The 16,980-nt window shown below is 41.5% G+C and overlaps 1 long non-coding RNA gene across 1 annotated transcript; it reads right to left on the bottom strand.

The window, feature by feature from the left end:
- Positions 1-1,340: 1,340 nt before the first annotated feature.
- Positions 1,341-3,530, bottom strand: LOC105531608. Its single transcript, XR_001004833.1, has 2 exons — positions 3,358-3,530; positions 1,341-1,623 (listed from the first exon to the last, which is right to left on the bottom strand). It is a non-coding gene; the product is annotated as an uncharacterized LOC105531608 (long non-coding RNA).
- Between the last annotated feature and the right edge of the window lie 13,450 nt (positions 3,531-16,980).

Here is a 16,980-nt window from a genome sequence, read left to right on the forward strand (position 1 = left end):
CTACCATATTATAATTCACAAAAATTAAGCAACTCTCGCCCCTAGTTTCTATATTACAATAACAACTAACAAAGCAAAATTAATTTAAAAATAGAAGGCAAATAACAAACTTGGAGAACATTCTTGTAATTAAATGACAAAACTTAACATTCATTCTTAAATATAAAACAGCTTTTCTACATCAATAAGAAGAAAAGGAATATCCCAACAGACAAATAAGGTCATGAAGAAGGTCACTGGAGAAAAATATATGCAAAAAACTTCAAACATCAGAAATCAGTTAATTACAACATCAAGCATGATACAAATTATTACAAATTTAAAAGAATGAGAATAATCAGCATTTTTCATATTTGTGAAAGTGGGTGTTCTCTCCTAAATGGATATGAAGGGTATTATTTGGTACAACAGTTTAGAGGGGCCAGTAGATGTGTGTGTATACACATATAGTAAATACTGTAAAAATACTTTTTCCTTTTCATCCACTAATTTTATCTATAAGGTTTTTTTTCCCCTAAGGACAACATGGAATAATGTAGTTTCTTTATAAATTTTAAGGATCTTTATTTCTATGTCTGTTCTTTTCTTTAGCTTTTCATATATATATATTTTAATCACAGCATCGTTACAATTCTGAATGATATTTTTTCCTTCATCATTGCTTCAGGACTGCAGATTCTCGTCCATACAGCTCAAAAGTCATGATTTATAATTTCTAAATATATTCAGTGACATTGATTGAATGACAAAACAAATCTAAAGACAATATTAAAAATGTACCAGGAAGACTCTAAAGTTCTGTTCTAAAAAATAAAATCTACTAAAAAGTACACCAGCAAGTGACCTGGGTTTTAAGTTGAATTAAAAACAAAGCAAAACTGTAAACAATAAACGATTAGTTGCAACTTCATTTGACAGTAGGACCGGAGTAGGTTTTTGGATTAGAAACGTTAAGTGCTGAGATCATGTCTTATCGGTCACAGGTTGATGCGAAGAGGGCACATTCCAGGGAAGGGCCTTAGCAGAGGAGAGGTAGGCAAAAATCAAAACTGGTGCCTCTGACCTGAAGCACCAGGAGTTGCAAGATTTTGTGTGACACCTGTATTCGGGTTTCTCAGGATAGAACTTCAGAAATGGATGTTGTGGCCTGTTGAAAGCAACAATGCTATGATATGCAAGAGTGTTACGTCCCTGTCAGTGTAATATTAATTTATTGGAAGTAAACAGCCATTATCAAGACTCATAAAAGGAATGATTAATGGTATTGTTAGCTTTTTAAAAAAATTAGAAAATAAATGGCCACTTTGGTTTTGAAATGCTAATTAAGTACCATGGGATCATTTCCAGTTAGTCAAGTTTATTCCTCCCAAAGCTAGTTTTGCAAATACAGGGCAGAACCTCAGTCAATATTGCTCACATGTAGATCTATTCAACCTATATGAAAAGAAAAAGGAAGACCCTTAATTGAAGAGACTCCCTGCAGGACCTACTCAGGCCGGGCTCTTGCTGGTCATCACAGCACAAGGTGCATGTAAATCCCCTGGGAGCCTGATTTCCCAGAAGATTTTTGAGGAACACATTCCACACTGAGAAACAGTTGACAAGATGATTTATTAATATAAGCTGGGGACAGGAGGGAAACAAAAAATAAAAATAAAATAGCAGCTTGAAAAGGAGAAATTAGCCTTTGGAGTCTGTTTTGATATTTAGAAATCAGGACATCATTTTCCTTTCATCGGTGGTCCCATTGCAATTTTCCTTCCCTGTCTGGTCAATTTGAAAAAGACTGACATGAGGAGGCTTTCTGTCATGGGATTTGAAGCTGCATGCCTTTAAAAGCTTCCCAGCCCTGCACAACCTCTAGATCCTTGCCAGTTGGCTTGAATTCTTCTATGTTTGCAATTTGCACATATATATTTTAAAAAGAAAATAATCCCTGGCATAAGGAGGTGGTCTCTGTTTTCCTCTCTTCCCAGTGGTTTCTCTTAAACCCCACCCTGAGCCAGCCGTGTTCACCTCTCCCCACAGAGGCAAGCAAAGGAGACATTACTGCTCCTCCTGGAACCAGAGATCGCCAGCAAGTGGGAGGGCCGGTGCTGCCATGGCAGTAGGCACATCTGTCACTCAAGAAATGTCACCCTGCCTTGACCAATCCATTGTACAGTTGGAATGGGGAAAGCACTTATTTGGAAAGGTGCAGAGATGAACAGCTGTTGACATCTGGGCCAGTCTGGGAAGGGGGTGCAGGCTTGTGCAGCACATCTGCTTTCAAGAGAATGTTCACTTATGGTAGGAAAGCTTCTGTTATAAATAGGTTCTTACACACAAACACAAATACACACCTCCCTCTCCACCCCCCAACCAAACCACCCTACTCAATCCCCTCTCTTACCTGTTTTTGGACGATTTCCCTCCAAACTCATGTATTTTAAGAATCATAGCTTTTGTGTGAACCTATCCGCTAGTGCCAATGCCTCACTATTCACCACTGAAGGAAGTTGAAATAAACAACCTTGTCCCCAGCCCCCTCTGGCTCAGTAAAACCAATTACCAACTGAGCACAAAAGTGCCCAGTGAAAAACAAATAAACAAACACAAAACCTCAAACCGTGGTGCAGTCACATTTTAGGGGAGGCGACAGAAGCTTTTATTTGCAAAGGCCCAGAGCTGAAGAGATTTTTGAAATTAGCAAAGGCTCACCGCTGCCTGGGAACATAGAGGATACCGAGAGCCCCTGGGACACCCGGCCACTTCCCTCACTTCATGGCGAAAGGAAAAAGCCGCTTTAATTGCCGAAGTTTATTTTTTCACAGCAGTCTTTAGAGGAAGACCCTTGGCAATCCGCACTTTGAAGATTTATACATGGCACTTACCAACTCTACTTTTATATATTTGAAATCAAAATAGCTCAGCAGTAATTTGCTTCTTTTTTTTTTTTTACCCTTATTTTAAAACTCATTCCTCTCCTACCTTTGAAGTGTAGAGGACTCTCTCAGTCACCAGCCTTTTTGGATGGCAGAATGTTAATGATAAGAATTTATTTTCTGTGCTAACAAACGTTTTCCTTGGAGATTTTTTTTTTTTATCATTTTAGATGGAACTTTTAAAAAAGATATAAATTAAATCAGATTGTTGAGAAATTTCGCTGGGGAACAACGCCTTCATTTATAAGATTCTCTGGATCTCTGAAATGCTCAAAGAGGTTACAGTTTCTCCAGAGAGAGGAAAATACTCACCACTAAGACATTAAGTCAAAGAGCATTTTCTTCTAAGGAGATTTTATTCCAATGATATGAAAGACCAATAAGGATACTAGTAATAAAGTAAAAATTTGAAAAACCAAAATATCTTATATACCTTCAGGAAGGTCTTCTTTCTGCTCAAAGTTCCTGCAAGTGCTTGCTAAGGATTGTGAAGCATTTCTCTAGAGCTCTGATCAGCAGATTTGATATATGGATTTAGATCAATTTTTTTCTTACGGCAAATGTATGTGTTATTCTCCGTCTTCATTTGGTGCTATTTGCTGAGTGGCTGTTACTTGGGGGGCAAAGGTCACCTCGCTCTCCGGCGGTTGAGGCAGTCGAATAATCTTTTACTCCTCATAAGAGGAGTGTGAGATATTAAATCACACTTGACGTACCTGAGGCACAGCAACTTCATCCATATTTTATCTGCTGTAAATTTAATACCACAGCACTTTTTAGGGTGATGTATTTATTAACTGGCTGGGGATGAGCAGTACAGAAATTCAGTTTGTTCAGGAAAATAAAATGAAGACAGTCTGACAAGTTTATGAAGTAAGCACAATAGCTATTTATTACTTTTTAAACGCACAGTTTGCTGAAATGTCTTTAGCAGTGTTTGTTCAATAAATGCATAATGCTTTCTAAATCATCTCAGCTTATTTTTTTCTTTGAATTTTAATAAAGCCTTTTTCTCTTAAAGCAATCTGCTTTCCTCCCACTGACGGTGGCTGTTTCCGACGGCTTACCTGGCACTCTTAGGTAAAGAAGCGGAGCTTTGTTCTGTGTGAACCACCCTGTGGCATTGTGGGAAATGGAATCACATTGAAGCTTGCTGCAAGTCAGCCTCCTGCCCCCGAATCAGCTGATAAACTATTTCAGAGAGACGGGGCTGTCTTCGCCAGAGGACTGCTTCTCTCAATGACCCTGCTCCACTTCCCTTTCTTTCTCTCGCTTTTTCTCTCCTTATCTCTCTTTCTCCTTCTGTTTTAACATCTCCTGTGTTTCACAGCACTTGTACTCTGAAATCTTTATTTTTAGCTGCAGATAAATTACACTTTGCTTGTATGATCCATGTGCCACCTCTCTTGCTCTTTGGTGACACGAGGATATGTCAGCTATTTATTGAAAAGGGAGAATGAGGTCCGCACCATGTACTTGTATGGTCATTAAGTCTCATACAACTTTCTTTTCCCTTCCCTTCTTGAAAGATACAACCTTGAGAACCTCACAGCATTTTTGTGATTATAATAGTTGCCTTTTGTACTTATTTGCCGGTCATTTTCATCTGTGATCTTTGGCCTTCAGTCAATTGGATCACCAGCTTGTAGCTGGTGTCTCTAAAGAAATCAGGGAGGCGCTACACCTTAATTTGATATTAAGTGTCCTAACTCCACAGAATGGAACCAGAGCAGTGATTCTCCAAGTGTGTTCCAGAGCACAGCAGGCAGCACCTGGTAACTGTTGAATACGCAAAGTCTCTGGTCCCACCCCAGACCCACTGAATCAGAAGCCTGGGGATGGGCTCAACAGTCCGGGGTTTCACAAGCCCTCTAGGTGTTTCTGATGCCGGTTCAAGTTTGAGAATCAATGGACTAAAGTCTTGATAAACCACAAACAGGTGATCTATTTGCAGTATTAGCATCTTTTGTCGGCCCCTCCCTGACTTACCCCAGGCTTCCAGGAGGATCCTCAGGGAGTGGAGTGCACAAATTTGCCAGCTTTAGGAGCACTGTTCTGATGAAGTGGACTCAGTGCTGCGTACAAATAACGTGTTGGATGACCCAGTGCCGGTAGAAGCCTCTCTCGGCATGTCTCATCCAAAGACAACTGTAACTTGCTTTCGGAAGAAAAAAGGGCAAGGGAACTAACGTTTTTTTTTTTTTGAGGGAAAGGAAACTGCTATCAACAGGACTCTTTAAAAAGGAGTTCTCACAACTTTTAAATTCTGTGGTGATATGCTTACTTGTATGCCTCTGGTCTTCTTAAAACATTTACTACTCTAAATAAGATCTGAATATTTTCAGGAAACAACATTTCAGTTCAACTGGGTGTGCACTGGTTCTTTTTCTTTGGCATATTTAAAAATAATATATAAATAGGGAAGACTTCAAACCTATCTCTTTATCGTCCCTTTTAATATATTAGCTCTTCCTACGCTATTACTGTTCTATACCTGCCTGTTAATATATCTCCTTCCTGAGCACACCATTCCAAGACACATGTTAATTTGTTCCTTTATTTATTCTTTTCTCCACAGCATTGGAAGATCAAATCTTCCATGTCGCACTATTGCTTCTGACAATGTATCAAACCACATCACTTTTTCAGCTTTGGATCTTACCCTCTGCAGAAGTTCATTACGTAACCGATTTCATGTTAAGTAAACAGGGTTTTCTGCGGTTCTGAACATTCACAGAAACTCGGATTCACCACCAGAATCTTAGGAGGCATTTTGGTGTCTGATGCAATTTAGTACTTAAATGGAGACACAATCTGATGTCTGACCTGAATTGTTTAACTATAAAATATGTTCCTATTAGGAAAGTCACATCCCACAAAAGGAAACATACTGTGAGAGAGGACTGAGGAAAAATTGAATGACTTTCCAAAGCCTAAACCTCTGAAATATGTTAGTCCCTTTTACTTCAGGGTAACAACAAAGCATTTTTTTTTTAACATTCTGAAAGCTTTAAAATGTACACCTATTATAACATCTTTATACTCCTGAACTTCAGCAACTGAGGGAAAAAGAAAAATCTACTTATTAGGTGTATATATGCACATGTATGTTGTTGAGAAAAATGTAATATGTATATAAATATATAATATAGATGCTCTATATGAGATACATTGATGCTGTATATACATAGTAGTGTTGTTTTTCAAACAGCTGACTGTGACTGGATTGTGGCTCTTGGAATCTACTTGGTTGGTCATGATCTGCATTAAAAAAAGACATTGAATAGTCAAACTAAATAGACTAAAATAGGATACAAGAGAAAATAGCAGAAGACATTACTGTATATAGTGAGGCTAAATATTATTTTTGGGAAACTTGTTTTAGTATAAGTAAGTATGTATACTGGGTCATGATATAAATACACTGACATAAAGAGTTGAATATTTATGGTTAGTGACTTTATTATTAGTGTGATTTGCCTGGTATTCTCTTACCTTTAACAACAGTAATCAAACAATAACATCCCCTCCTAAATACATAAAAAAATCTATATCCAAATATCATAAATAAAATAAAAGATATGGCTATGCAGCATTGAAGCATAGAACTTAGAGCAGTCTTTAAATACCTTGATCCATTCACTCATTTATACATTAATGAAACTTGAATAAATTAATAAACCTCCCTGTGCCTTGATTTATTTTTTATTTTTTATTTTTTTTTTTTTTTTTTTTTTGAGACAGAGTCTTGCTCTGTCACCCAGGCTGGAGTGCAGTGGCGTGATCTAGGCTCACTGCAAGCTCTGCCTCCTGGGTTCATGCCATTCTCCTGCCTCAGCCTCCCCAGTAGGTGGGACTACAGGCACCTGCCACCAGGCCTGGCTAATTATTTTTTTTATGTATTTTTAGTAGAGATAGGGTTTCACCATGTTAGCCAGGATGGTCTCCATCTCCTGACCTCGTGATCTGCCCACGTTGGCCTCCCAAAGTGCTGGGATTACAGGCGTGAACCACCAAGCCTGGCCTCCTTGATTTTTCTATCTGCAAAATGCCACTGATATTAGAACCTACCTATTAAATTCTAGAGAGGATTAAATGACTTAATATATGTAAAGTACTTAGTATAAGTACTAAATACAATTTTTTTATTAGTATCTGTACTTAATGCATGCCTACTATGTGTAAGACCAGTGCTGGGTTCATGAGGAATCCAACGTGGGTTACGCATGTTGTTTAGTTTCTGCCTCAAAGGAGACTTTAGCTCAAACTCCTATGTATCGTCTTTAGGCATAAGTCAAAATGAAGGGGTTGCCATCTATGTTTGTTTATTTAAGACAGATTTACTTATTTTTCTGTGTTTTGAGAAGAGTAAAGCAAAAAGGAAAGTCAAAAGACTCAACTCAAGACTCTAGCAGAATGGAGCAGCATCAGGAACATGAGGCCCTTTCCAACCGGAGAGACCTTTATCAAATCTCTGGACCTGGCAGAACGGTCCTCATCTGTGCAATGACTTCCAGGTTCTGTCTGCTGTGACAGAACTGCATCGTCCCTAAACCCATATGTTGAAGTCCTAATCCCCATTGTGACTGTATTTGGAGACAAGGCTTTTAGGAGGTAATTCAGGTTAAATGGGATCAGAAAGGCAGGGCTCTAATCCTAGAGGACTAGTGTTCCTAAAAGAAGAGAGATACCAGGGATGGGCACTCACAGAGCAAAGGCCATGTGACGACACAGCAAGAAGGGCGCCGTCTATGGCAAAGGAGAGGAGCCTCACCAGAAATAACCATTCTGGCACCCTGATCTTGTCCTTCCAGCCCTCAGAAATGTTGAGAAGATAAGTTTTCATTATTTAAGCCACGTGGCCCATGGTAGTTTGTTATGGCAACCTTCCAACTCTGAAATTTTAAAGGTGGTCACCAGGGTGTAGAGACCTAACCCTTTCTATCCTGTCCCTTTCCCTGACTGTCTTGGCTCCATGACTTGCGGGTCTTCTCTGTGTGATGAGACCCTCCTCCCAGTGCAGATGGACACACTCTTGAATGGTCATCTCATTCATCTCCTACCCTAACACCTTCCTCCAATGAACTGTTAAGGTCAAGGCAATAAAACTGCTTTTCCCCATAAAAGGACTGGCTGAGGAAAATTTCAGTGTACTACATATTCACAGTTCTCAGGTCAAGAAGATGTCTGTAGTGGGTTTAATAGTGTTACAGTGTCCCTCAAACTTCATGTTCACTGGGAACCTGTGAATATGACCTTATTGGGAAATAGGGTCTTGCAGATGTAATCAAGCTAAGAAGAGATGTATTTGGAGATAAGGGTTTTAGGAGGTAATTCAGGTTAAATGGGATCATAAGCGCAGGGCCCTACTTCCTGTAGGGCCCAAGGTGTGCCCTATTCCAATATGACTGGAGTTCTAAGAAGAAGGAAATTTGGACACAGACACACAGGAGAGGAGGCCACGTGAAGATTGGAGATGTCGATTGAAGTGTTGCATCTGCAAGCCAGCCACTAGGGATTGCTGGCAACTACCAGAAGCTAGAAGCATCCAAGAAGTACTCTTTCCTAGAGACCTCAGAGACAGCATGGCGCCCCCTGCATTTTAATTTCAGATTTCCAGCTTCTAGAACTATGCAGAATACCTTTCTGTTGTTTTAGACCACCCAGCTTGTGGTAATTCATGACGGCAGCCCCGGGAAACAAATAGAATGTTCAAGAGTTAAATAAACCACAAACGCAAGTTATTTATATTTGGAATCAATATATAAAATTTTGCATAAATTAATTGCCCCCCATATTGCAAAAGTTCCCAAACAACACCATGTCACCAATGACTGTGGCTTGGAAGGATACTAATAAGTGACAAATATGCATGGTTATTCGTTTTATAAATACCTATTGGGTACCCATGGTGTGCTAAGCAATATCCTGGGCAGTGAAATTATGTATAACAGGGACATAGGCCGGGCGCGGTGGCTCACGCCTGTAATCCCAGCACTTTGGGAGGCCAAGGCGGGCAGATCACCTGAGGTCATGAGTTCAAGACCAGCCTGGCCAATACGGTGAAACCCTGTCTCTACTAAAAATACAAAAATTAGCCAGGTGTGGTGGCAGGTGTCTGTAATCCCAGCTACTTGGGAGGCTGAGCAGGAAAACCACTTGAACCTGAGAGGCAGAGTTTGCAGTGAGCCGAGATTGTGCCACTGCACTCCAGCCTGGGCGACAGAGTAAGACTCTGTCTCAAAAACAAGAACAACAAACAAACAGACAGAAAAACAAACGCACAAAAAAACAGGGACCCATTAGGCCTAGCTACATCTGGGGAAGTTGTTTCTACCTTTCATTTTCTGAGTCATTGAAGAGCTTGATTCTTCTCAATCTGTACTGTAACTCTGGGAAGAGTCAAGCATGCATTTGTAATTAAGCATTGCAACGACTGAAGTGGGAGGAGATGTGGCTAAAACCATGAAAGAAGAGTTGTGTTGTTTTTGCTTTATGTATCAGGTGCCCTCATCCAAATGTTAGGTATTTCTCCAGTCCTTTTTTCATTTCTCACTTCTGATCCTAAGGAGTCAGAAGTTCAGGTCCTGTTTACACATCACTGAGGGTCTAATGTCCATCATGCTGTGGGTCAGGAGCTGGGGGTTGAGGGCTCCCGTGGATGTGCTTCCTGTCCAGAGAGTACAGAGAGAGTATGCTAGGCCCAGGGGATGAGATGGATATGTACATTGAGAAAAAAAAAAAAGAAAAGCAAAAGACTAGAGAATGTGTGAAAACCACAATGGAACTCAAAGTTATATAAAATTGTGGGGAAAAGAGCTAGAGATGATATCTACACAAGATATTTGAGCTGGGCATTGAGCACAAAGGGAAATGCATCTGGGAAGGAGACAGGTGGTGGGGGGTGGGGAATGGAGCTTAGCCAGATGAATTGAGGTCATTTCCTGGACTTTATTCCTTAACGGATGAAGAAGATCGGAACTAAAGGCCAAATGCAAATGTATTATTGTCTTTAACAAAGATGACTCTTTCCCACACGGAAGAGTTGACAGAGAAAAGTGATGTTGGAGGTAGGAAGGCCTTAAAGGAAACCATTTCCCTCATTTAAAGTTCCCGAGTTTCAGGTCTGGCACTGCATGGAAGAACATCATAGACGTTAAGGCAAAAGTTTTTCTTAAGAGTTTATTTTCTCTTGAAATCACACTCATCAGAAGCAATTGCTTGATTTTTGAGAATGTGTGTGGAAGAGCTGAGATTATAATAAAGCGGCTGCCTGTTCAGGCCAGGCCTTATGTGGGTGCTTTATATGATGCTCTCATCTAGTCGGTATCCTGGCCCCATGAGGTGGGTGTGACAGGAATCCTCACTGGACCAAAGCAGACATTAAGAGTTCAGAGCCAGTGGTTGAGCTTTTGGTACTAAGGTTGCAAACAGGAACCCGAGGGCTCTGGGACCACATCAGCCTTCTTTGATGTTTCTTCCTCAGGCTACTTGCATTATAATCCCTTTGTGTTCTTTAAACCTTTGGGCATCACCTTATACTCACTGAGTCAAATTCTGTCCGTGAAGCCTGGGGGTCTGCATTTCTACAAGCTATCCAAGGTGACTTTTTTCAGGCTTGCGGAAGTTTGAGAACCACCAAGCTATACTTTATACAGGGAGTGGCCTGGAGGGGACCTCAGGACAAAGCCACATTTTTGAGTTTCCTGAAGGGTGGATCCTTGTCCTACATCATGAAATACCGAGTGTCTGACATGAGGCAGTCATTTTCATTTTTATCCAGGCGGATTTGAGTAGGGGAATGGGAAGGTGAGAGGGAAATGGGACCAAAAGAAGTCCGTAAAGGGGAAAAATCTATAAGATGAGAAAGGCAAATGAAGCAAAGAAATGACATGAATGAGCCATTGAAGCGGCAGGAGAGGAAATGTTACAGGGCCTCTATCAAAGACCTGGGGAAACGATCAAATATTTCAACTTCGTTGGCTTTCCTTTGTTCCTATATGAGTGCCCACCATTCTTCCACTTTCTGGCTCCTTTACTTAATCGAAGATTGTGAGGGTGCAGGGAATTCATATGACAAAATAAAAGTGAAAGGAGCAACCATCATTCATGAACAATTTGTGCTTTTTCCCTTTGCAGAAAATGACAATGATAAAAATAACCTCCTTCCGCCACCCACCCAAATAGTGAATGCAAAATACAGCATCTGCTGGCAACATTTTAATGCCTTTAAAATCCAACTCGAATTAGTGAATCAGAATCTCTTGCTCAGGTTGAAAAACCTCCTCAGGTGATTTTGATGTCTGTCCCGACTTAATAATCCCTGGGCTAGGTCATCCCAAGGGCCTTTTTTAACTCTGTCAATCGATTTTTACCAAGTATTCGTAGGATAAATGTCACAGGTGTGTGGGGAGGGATTTCATCCTGCTTAGATCTCAAATTGAAGGCTCCGAGTGTTTCTTAATATATAGGCCACTGTTTTCCTCCCACGCTGTCTGTGACGCTGTTTGTTTTCAGCGTGGCCTAATTTCATGTGAGGAGCGGGTCTGTGGCACACGGTAATTCTCACGAGGAACGTTGTGCATTTAAAATAGGACAGGGTGGACACATCGATCTCAGCTCTGGGAATGAGGAGACTGATGCTGAATTGCCCAGAGAGCTTGGTCTCTGGTGAAATGGAGAATTACTGAATCCGTTAAAAAAGGAAAAAAAGTCAAAAAAGAAAATGCCCAGCCAGGGGTGAGTCATTTAGCTTTTGATAAGTGGGATAAACTGAGATGCTTTAGGCCAGGGACCTGTCTGTCAGCCCTGCATGGGCTGAAAGGACCACACAGCAAGCGAGTGGAAGAAAAGCTGAGAGAGAAAGTGGGTGGTGGGAAGGGAGGGCTCCTACCAGGCGTGGTTGGAGCTGCTCAGAGTGGACTCCTAGGGGCTTTGCCGTCCCAGTGCCCTGAGGGTATGTGCTGGGACCAGCAGGAGCTAAGAAGTGCGAGGATGGCAGTGAGGAGGTTGCTTTTGTCGGGGATCACAGCAACAGCTCCTTCCCAACTATTCCCCCGGAGATCCTGCAGGAGACATTTTTACACTGGCTTATGTGTAGAAAAAGGAAGGAGTTTTGGCAAGGATGACTTCTGCCAAAATGATCTCTTGAGGTTTTTATTTTTTTGCCAGCACAAGCTTGGGAACGACACACGTGTGTGTGTGTGTGTGTGTGCGCGCACGCACATGTACATGCTGTGTTTTTACATGTATCAGACCAGGTGCCCACTGTGTGTCTGTTCCTCATGCAGACGGACCCTTCAGTCCACCTCACCACAACCCTGAGAGACCCCATCTCAAAGATGAGCCCATTGAGGCCACCAGGCTTGCAGAGTAGGGGTGGAATTGGAGTACGGCTTGGTCTTTAAAGCCCATGCACTTTCTACTTATCCATTCCAGTGCTCCAGGGTGAGGCTAATCTTGTCACTTAGGAGGCACCTGTTTTATGCTGAGGGTGTTGAGGTCCATCAGAAACAGCACAAAGCTTGGCCTTCAGCCTCTGAAGTAAGTTTTATCTCACTTCCTTTTCTTGTGTTAGTGTACCAGGTGTTTTATTTTTATTTATTTATTTATTTATTTATTTTGAGACAGAGTCTCACTCTGTCGCCCAGGCTGGAGTGCAGTGGCGGGATCTCGGCTCACTGCAAGCTCCGCCTCCCGGGTTCATGCCATTCTCCTGCCTCAGCCTCCCGAGTAGCTGGGACTACAGGCGCCCGCCACCTCGCCCGGCTAGTTTTTTTTTTTTTTTTAATTTTTTTAGTAGAGACGGGGTTTCAGCGTGTTAGCTAGGATGGTCTCGATCTCCTGACCTCGTGATCCGCCCGTCTTGGCCTCCCAAAGTGCTGGGATTACAGGCTTGAGCCACCGCGCCCGGCCCAGGTGTTTTATTTTTTAACCCACCCACTAGCTAACTGCCTTGTCAGTTGGGTGCTGTTTCCTGATCCTTATAGGGAAAGGGTAACAGGCATGTGACCCTGCAGTTGAGCCCTGACGCTCTGTCACAGCTGCCCTCCAGCAACACAGGTAATTCTCATTGTTCTCCAACTTTGCTGCATGTTATGGTCTCCTGGGGATCTCCAAGGAAAGCTCCCTAGGGGACAGCAATGTGCAGCCAACATTGAGAACCTGTACACAACATCACAAACCTGTGCTTTCAAAATAACATTTGTTGAGAATCTACTCTGGGCTACGCACTTGGGAGGTAAAGATGAGTAACTTTACTACTGTCTACAGCAAGAAAGGGGAAAGGCTACAAAATGCAGATTGCAATGTTTCTCACCTACTTGCTTCACAGGGACGCTTTGAATGGAAGCATTATAATCTTATTAAACGTGCATCCAGGTCTTGTTCATCCATGATGATGAGGAATAGGGGTGCCATAAATGAGTGATCCCCAGATAATTTAGGCATCTTATTGCATCATTACTTTTGACCTCCTCCCTTATCATAGCTTCAATAAAAGCTGGTGACATGCAGCAAAATGGACTCATTTGAGCCTCATCTTTATTTTTCTTGCTCATCCTTTTGTGGAGATGCCAAGGAGGAAGGACTAGATTGTCCAAAATGTGGGCAGTTGCTGTGGGCTCACAGAGATTGACAGAGCTGCCATCTGCCCCAATGCCATCAAGATATCCTCTAAGTTCTATTTACTTCCAAGGAAATAATCACAATGATAAACAAAGGGCTGCTGGTGTGAGGGTTTACATTATATTATCACATAGCTCAATGAGACTACATTTTACTATTGATAAAGTTGAGCCACTGAGGTCAAAGAAGAACATTCAAGAGTGATGGGAACTGACCATACTGTCAAGCTTAGGTTATCTGTAGAACCCCTGTATATGATGAGATCTTGGATGGACACTCTGCTTCTGGTTTTAGTAATACTCTGATGGGGCTTCTCCATGCACTGGGCTCCACCTCTACCAATCTGTCTCCTTGCTTCTGCATTTGTACGACTTGTTCTGACTCACACTGGCTCTGTGACCTTTATTTCCTCCTTTCAAAATTGAGTAAGTTTCCCTAATTCTCAGGATGATGAGTAGATTAAATGAGATGAAGCAATTAGAGTTGTTCAACACAGCACCCAGCCCCATGTCTGACATCTGAGCTCACAGCCAGCATGAGCTCCCGTCTCTTCCTTGTGAGTGTTCTCCCTCTTGACTTTAGGAACTGAGGAAACTCAAGCTTCTGATTGTTTCAAATGGCAACAGATACATAACTTGTTCCACTTCTTTCCATTCTTTAAGACATTTATAGAAAAAAACAAAAGCTGATCGACAACTAATTAGTTTTTCGAGCATGATGACATTTAAGGAATTCAACTAATTTAAAGGCATCAATTCTTTTGTTCAACACTTCAGCTGAGAGACTTAAGTCGTTCTTTATTCAATGTTCAGCATGCTTCTGGGACAGAATTACAAAATGGCACCTCAACAAAAACATCAACGTTTTGAATCATGAATTTTACACACAGAAGCAACATTTCAACAGGATTTCCAGCCGGAAGGCAAATACCCAGAGACCAGGCTTCCGGAGAAGGAAAGTGGGGGATGAGCTGAGAAAATTTCAGCAGAACCTTTATTCATGAGCTTCGAGGCTGGCAGGAAACCGAGCACTAGGACTGAGGAGACCCGCCATGGGTCTCCCATTTAACAGGTGAGCCAGTTGAGGCTCCACCCTGTGGTGCATGGCTGGGAGCACCCAGGGAAGAACAGGCGGGTGGTCCAGGAGGCCCTCAGTCCAGAAGAGAATGTGAGAGGAGCCTGGGTTTCTCCTTGGGCCATCTTCTGGGGGTGCCTGAGGCGTCAGCAGGACATGTGAGAGGGGATCTGTCTACTGATCTTTTGATCATGAGTCCCCTCCACAGGGAAGAACCTCTTCCACTTCTCAGGTCTACCTCAGTGGCTGCACGTGTAAACAGAATGGCTATTTTTGTTAAACAGAGCTTCACTATTTCTGAAACAGCCATTTATTTGTGAAGACTATTTTATGTTAATTTAATTATAAGAAAATTGAAAAGTGTAATACATAGCTAAGCCCTTAAGGCCGGTTAATCTATTTGGATTGTAACAAATATAATTTTTATTAGCTCAGCCTATTTGGATGGTAACGAGTATAACCTTTTCATAGACATTACAGACTCTGAGTTATGGTCTATTTTTATGTAAAACCAGCCTTGAGTAGAATAAAAAGAGAGTTCTCTTATCTGTCATTGTGTTATGGAATCATTATATTAATGAGTAGAATCTGAGCCATTCCTATTATCTTAGAGTATAGCTCATGTCTTCTCTAGGTGTGATTGGAGGGAAAAAAAAAAAAAAAAACCCAGGTAGTTATTAGAAAAATGATCAGCCTTGTGGAGAGGTAGGATATTCTGAATCCTCCCTTGGGTAAAATATGTTGATTTTTTTGAGAGGGAAAGTTAATCCTTTCTTCCAGCCAATCACTCTACCTATCCAGAACCTAACTGACTTAGAACACAGTTGAGTACTTGGAAAGAAACAACAAAAAGAGACCCCGAGGGGTCAAAATGATGTTGCAAAGTCTGAGCTCCATAGAAGCGCTTTTCTCCTGTTGAAGAGTGCCTAATTTTACCTGGTTTCCCAGCCCTTGACAGATAAGAAATGTTACAACCAACAGGGTAAGAGTTTCCTTGTTAACATATTCAGCAGAGTCAAAAGCACAGACTTTGGAGTCAGACGGATCGTGTTCCAGTCTTAGCTCTGCTGCTGACATGGATGACCTACGTGCCTCAGTTTCCCTCTCCATAAAATGATGACGATTCAAGTGCCTCCCTTAGAGAGTTGTGTGAGAACTAGGAAGTGTTAATAAGTGTTAAACACTTTGAACAGCTCCTGGCACATAGAAAGCCCAATGTAGGCGTTAGTATTCCATCATTACCACACAAATGAAGATGGTGTTATGGGTGCTTTCCTTTTCCAAAATGACATTTTATTTCACAGGCTCTGGTGCCCAAATGGCATGACAACATGGCATATTCTTTAACTTTTTTGTGATATCGTTTTTTTTTGGCACTATGCTAAAAATAATTTCAAAATGTACACATTTTTAAAAAAATTAATGCAAAGTTTAGGAAAACGTTAGTATATTAAGCTGTGGTACTTCATAGCTGTGTGTGAGACCTGAAGCTAAGTACTTTCAGTATTGGATGGGTGTATAGTATTTCATGCAAACCAGGAAAACTTTGAGAGTGAATGTGGACCTACGGATAATTATTCCACCACTATCCTTAGGCTCAGTAGGATATGGTATGTTGAATTCTTACCACAATTCCAAAAGACAGGCAATGCTATGTCTATTTTGTATGCGAGGAAACAAAAGGCTTAGTGTCAAATGCTATGCCCAGTGTCACACTGCTAGAATGCGTCCAAGTCAGAATTCAAATGCAAGTTAGCTCCACTTCATTGTGCTTGCCTTTAACTGCTGGACTTTACTGCCTGTCGTAGTAAACTCAGGCTTCTGAACAGAAGACTACAGGCTGGAGGCTTAAACAACAGAAATTTATTTCTCACAGTTCTGAAGGCTGGGAGGTTCATGATCAAGGTGCTGGCCAATTTAGTTCCTGGTGAGGCCACTCTTGCTGGCTTATAAACAGGTATCCTCGACCAGGTGTGGTGGCTTATACCTGTAATCCTAGCACTTTGGGAGGCTGAGGCAGGTGGATCACCTGAGGTCAGGAGTTCAAGACCAGCCTGGCCAACATGGTGAAACCCCTTGTCTACTTAAAATAAATAATAAAATAAATAAATAAATATAAATTTTATTTCATTCTGGTTTAATGCATAATCACTCCTGAAAGCTAAGTGATCTCAGCCCAGACAGTCTCTCTGAGCCTCTGATATAACATCTAGAGCATAATGAGAGACCACCCCTGACAAGCACACAGGCACACACGCCTAACAATGCCAGCAATAATTCATTTCCTGTGCTTCCTTTTTTCCTTCCTTTCTTTCACCCATATTTCCAATCTGGCTTTCATCTATAGAATCAACCT

This window comes from Mandrillus leucophaeus, unplaced genomic scaffold, assembly GCF_000951045.1.
Source record: "Mandrillus leucophaeus isolate KB7577 unplaced genomic scaffold, Mleu.le_1.0 Scaffold9, whole genome shotgun sequence".
Classification (NCBI taxonomy): domain Eukaryota; kingdom Metazoa; phylum Chordata; class Mammalia; order Primates; family Cercopithecidae; genus Mandrillus; species Mandrillus leucophaeus.